The sequence below is a fragment of the Bidens hawaiensis genome, unplaced genomic scaffold (assembly GCF_021521415.1).
Source record: "Bidens hawaiensis isolate Kalapana, Puna unplaced genomic scaffold, B.hawaiensis_p1.1 tig00030888_1, whole genome shotgun sequence".
NCBI classification, from domain to species: Eukaryota; Viridiplantae; Streptophyta; class Magnoliopsida; order Asterales; family Asteraceae; genus Bidens; species Bidens hawaiensis.
This window is the reverse complement of record NW_027495180.1, coordinates 250,001-254,884: the sequence shown is the minus strand read 5'-3', so window position 1 is coordinate 254,884 and position 4,884 is coordinate 250,001. Positions and strand designations below refer to the sequence as shown.

At 33.6% G+C, this 4,884-nt stretch overlaps 3 non-coding genes across 3 annotated transcripts; 2 read left to right on the top strand and 1 right to left on the bottom strand.

Moving 5' to 3' along the window:
• Window positions 1–552: 552 nt before the first annotated feature.
• TRNAY-GUA (transfer RNA tyrosine (anticodon GUA)) lies at window positions 553–636 on the top strand. Its single transcript has one exon. It is a non-coding gene; the product is annotated as a tRNA-Tyr (tRNA).
• A 2,355-nt stretch (window positions 637–2,991) lies between these two features.
• On the bottom strand, window positions 2,992–3,061 carry TRNAC-GCA (transfer RNA cysteine (anticodon GCA)). The gene has a single exon. It is a non-coding gene; the product is annotated as a tRNA-Cys (tRNA).
• A 736-nt stretch (window positions 3,062–3,797) lies between these two features.
• Window positions 3,798–3,885, top strand: TRNAS-GCU (transfer RNA serine (anticodon GCU)). The gene has a single exon. It is a non-coding gene; the product is annotated as a tRNA-Ser (tRNA).
• The last annotated feature ends 999 nt before the right edge of the window (window positions 3,886–4,884 follow it).

Sequence of the window (4,884 nt, the reverse complement as noted above, 5' to 3'; positions counted from 1 at the left end):
CTCCTGTCCTGTCGTCAATTGACAGTATGACTTAGGGCGCAATATAATTTAAGTGGTCAAATACTATTTTGGTAAAGCACCTTGAATCCACTTGATAGTAAAGGATCTTGGATCCAACGCAGAACCCTTTGTGAATGAGAGATATAAAGACGAGAAAGACCAATGAAATCAAGTTTCAAGGTTGTAATTGAATGGTAAAGTTTGATTTGATTACCATTAACCTCCAGAATAGTTAACGAGTTTTTCGGTTTGATTCACATCTCCAAAAGGCCTGAGTTATATTAAGGTAAGGTGGCCAAAGGCCCCTATGGTCCAGTGATTACGACCTCTCTCTTTCACGGAGAAAACGAGGGTTCAAGTCCCTATAGGGGTATACCAATACTCAAGACTATAGGAGTGGGATTTTCTATCAAGTGATCCATCTTTGTCAAGTCCTTCTAATAGTCTACTCAGTGGGACTTTGTATTTTATATAAAGTGATATGTATTTGTCAAATCTGCCTGGGAGACGAAAGGAAGTTGATTATGGAACGTCTAAAATGAATTAGGCGTTGGGTCGATGCCCGAGTGGTTAATGGGGACGGACTGTAAATTCGTTGACAATATGTCTACGCTGGTTCAAATCCAGCTCGGCCCAACAATTTGTCAATCTACTATCAGATGGTAGAACCCTCTTGTTCTTAAAAAATACCTGATACGAGAGAATAAAAAAGAATCCAAAATTTCTGCTAGATCTCTTCTTATTTCCCTGGGATTGTAGTTCAATAGGCAAGAGCACCGCCCTGTCAAGGCGGACGTTGCGGGTTCGAGCCCCGTCAGTCCCGACGGATCCAATAAGTACATCAATTCGCCTCTCGATTTTCTGTGAAAGAAGGGACAGAGAGCATAATTGAATTCCGAAGGGGTTTCCCTTCTTTTTTTCAGGATTTCTGTCGAAGAAAGAACAAACCCTAAACTAAAAAATAACTAAAATAGTGAAGTTGATAGAATATTCCATCTTTTCTCCCGTGACTCATCTTTCTCATACTTATTTGTCTTCCAAAGAAATTTAGATCATTAAAATTTAGAACCTAATTCCTCTCTTTTTCCACTTCGCTTGTATTGTTTGTTGGGTTTTTGTAGTTGGGGCGGGTGGTTAGAGTCCGTTTGATGGTTCTATAAGGAAGACCTAAGGAAGGTAGGTTATAGAAAATAAAGAAAAGAAGGATAAATAAAGTAAAGGGGTTTTTGATTGGTCCGGGAATCCCATTTTGGATTCAGTATGGATAAAAGATGTTCGTATGTTATACTATTCAATTCTCGACGACGAATTAATTTAATAGCTCAGATATTGTTATTCATGATATTGATCCGATTCAAGATCATCGATAGGTAATGCATTCATTGAATTGACAGGTGAAAGATTTATCATCTCTATGGGATTAAATCCCGAGTTATTTTGAAAAAAAAAATAATGAGATTATGGAAGTAAATATTCTTGCATTTATTGCTACTGCAATGTTCATTTTAATTCCTACTGCTTTTCTACTTATAATTTACGTAAAAACAGCCAGTCAAAATGATTAATTACTTTAAATGAAACTTGACTTCTGAATTCTTATCAATAGTTGAAGAAATCAAATGAAAAGTATTCTATTTTTGTTTTGCACCTTAAATGAAATCAACGGGCTATAATCGGCGGTATTCTATGAGATCCGAGTGTATGGTAAGTAAGAAATTGGTTTCTTACTTATCATACTCTCTATTAGTGTTATAGGAGTGTATAAAATTGTTTCTAATAAAGTTGGTATACTATATTAGCTTCTATCTTCAATATATGCAGTTATTAATCCATATATGGAATTTACGTAGGACCCAATTCTATTTCTTTGATACATCTATTTATTCCGATGAATCTGAAATAATTGTTTTGTTTTACTATTATAGAATACATTGATCCAATATAATCCAATGGAATTTGGAAACGAAGATATTTTGATTTGAAAATGGTTTCAATTCAAATCAAAAATGCGTTGCAGAACGATCTATAAAACAATTGATACCGTTTCATTCCTCAACTAAATTAGGAGTGCTTCTAAAGTCCACTTCTTCCCCATACTACGAGTGAAAGGGAAAATGTAAAGACTACCATTAAAGCAGTCCAAGCGAGACTTACTATATCCATGTGAATTATGTCCCTTATCTCTATGATAGAATTATTCCATTATTGCTCACTAATAATAGTAGAATAAATGGTCCAGAGTCAAAAAGGGATTCTGGGCGAACACTATTGATGAACCAATCAAAAAATCCATTTCAAAAATTTCTATATGATTTATAATCGGGAAAGACTAAACACAAGTAAAATAAAAAATCAAAACTACAAAGGAATGTTACTAATGGAACATCTAGTAATAAAATAAGAGGGCACATTCCTTTTTTTCTTGCCCTTCAAAGTAAAAATAAATCAATTGCTATCTATTACAAACTTTTTCCTATTTGATCTAATCCGTACCCTTTCCCGATTGTCTCTCTGAAGGAGTTGGGAGATAGTATATTATACTTTTGACGAGAGGTTAAAAAAAAAGAATCATTTTTTTCATGTTTTTTTCTATAAATTATCCATCTCAATCTAATAGTGATTGAATGCCTGAACACTCAGAGATTCTCGCGAGCCTATATATGTAGATTACACAGTATAGAAATAGAAAGAACTTCCCCCAACCAGTAGTTAAATTATCTCCAATCAAGACCCAATAAGTAGACATTACATTAGTAGTAGAAAGGAATCGGGAAGTCTTGCTTCGACCATTAAAATCAAACATTAAAATCAAATCTTTCTTTTCATTTTGGATTCAAAGATTTCCGATTTCCAATCTTTTACAAAATCCCCAGAACGGATGTTTAGAATCAACCAAGTATTAACAGTCCCCTTATTCTGTTCTGGCTGGGTAAAATTAGGTTGAGTTATATCAGCAGAATAGAATAAGAGATTCCGATTCGTTTGCTGATGAGGCGGCACCCGGATTTGAACTGGGAAAAAGGATTTGCAGTCCCCCGCCTTACCACTCGGCCATGCCGCCAAAACGATATACAATAGGAGAAATTTTTACCTTTTTTGTTGGATTACTCAATTTTAGTTTATTGTACTTGCATCCCCTTTTGAATCCTTTTTCTAACTAAACTTATCAAAATTAGAAAAAAACCCTTTTCCCCTTTTGATTGTCCCTTCGATTGATTGTATAGTATCTCAAAACACACAATGCCAAAAACTTCCCCTCACTTTTCTATTGAAAAATCAAATGTATATTTTCACTCAAAAAAACCAAAATTTATGACAAACGGGATATTCGTTGACTGAGAATTCGTCAATGATTCTTGGATTTGAATCTAAAATTTGGTTTGCCAAACGACATAAGAAAATACAAATTGATACATACTTGATTTATTCTTTTGAATCAAAAATCCTTCTCAATTTCCATTATAACAAAAATGATAAGTATATGTAAACCCCAGAACGGAAATTGTTACACGGGTACTAAATTGGCTATTTAGATTATGTTGCCAATAAATAAAAAAATGAAGGGAATTTTTTGTAACAAAAAAAGGCCCGGCTGGGTATTGACCGAGCCAGGCCAAAAAGGCACTTCGAATAAAATAAAAGCAAGAAGGTCTTCTTTTTTTATCTTTCTATTTTGATCTTTCAAGCATCTAAATGGAATTGCTAATTCTATAATAACGATAAAGAATGTGAAAGAAATACTTAATTTAATCCTTACGTGATGTGTAATGTAACATGGTAATTATCTTTTTCAATTGGGAGAGATGGCTGAGTGGACGAAAGCGGCGGATTGCTAATCCGTTGTACGACTTATTCGTACCGAGGGTTCGAATCCCTCTCTTTCCGTTGATGACTTTCTATTTTTTTTCTAGTTAAGTGTGTGGAATAGCTGAAAGAAAATAAAAATATGAAGAAAATTGTAAAATAAAGCAAGAAAAACAATTTATTCTTCACGTCCAGGATTACGTCCTGGATCATTGGATTGGAATCCAAAGATGAAGAGAGAAACAAAGAATATTACTACTGTGTAAACGAAAAGTTTGAGATTAAGCATTACACAACCTCCAAGATCATTTTTTGAAAAAGAAAAACGAGAGAAAAGAAAAGATAATAGATCCTTCATTTTTATATCACATAACTTATTTTGACACCAAGAAATGAATTCTAAAATAGAAAAGAATGTTCAGAAATTCAAATGAAGTTGCGAAGTTGAAATTTTTCAAAAGAGTCTTTGATTACCAGAAATCACTTTCATACCCCCAATTAGATGTTGTAAGCGACCCTAAGCTAATAAGGTATTTTGCCGGAAAGGAAAAAGGATTAAAATCGGGAAATGGAGCGAGCCGGATTTCTCACGGCTATTCGATCATTTCAATGTTTGAATTGAAGGTTCATACTGCCAGACTTATTTGATCTTATCAAATGTTATCATTTTTCTCGAATAAATCATGAATTCTATAAGATACTATTAAAGATCTTATCGAAAACTTACAACAGCTTGCCAAACAAAGGCTAAAAGAAAAAAGAACAGGGGTATTACTGGCATAACATCTACGATTGGATTAAAAAAGCATAGGCTTTGGGCAATTTGGCGAAGAAAAGACTACTCGGATAAAGGGCATAACTAAGACAAATCAAACTAAAGATATTAAGCATAACAGACATTTTTTTCGTTGAGATAATTGCATTTTGATTGAGTTATTGATATAAGGAAAAATGAAGAAAGTAAGGTAGACAAAAAAATCCTTCTTTTTCCACTCAATAAAAAATCCTCCAATTCTCAAATGAGACTAGAAGAAATCATACTTTCAAACAATATCTTAATTGAATTATATGTAATGATCA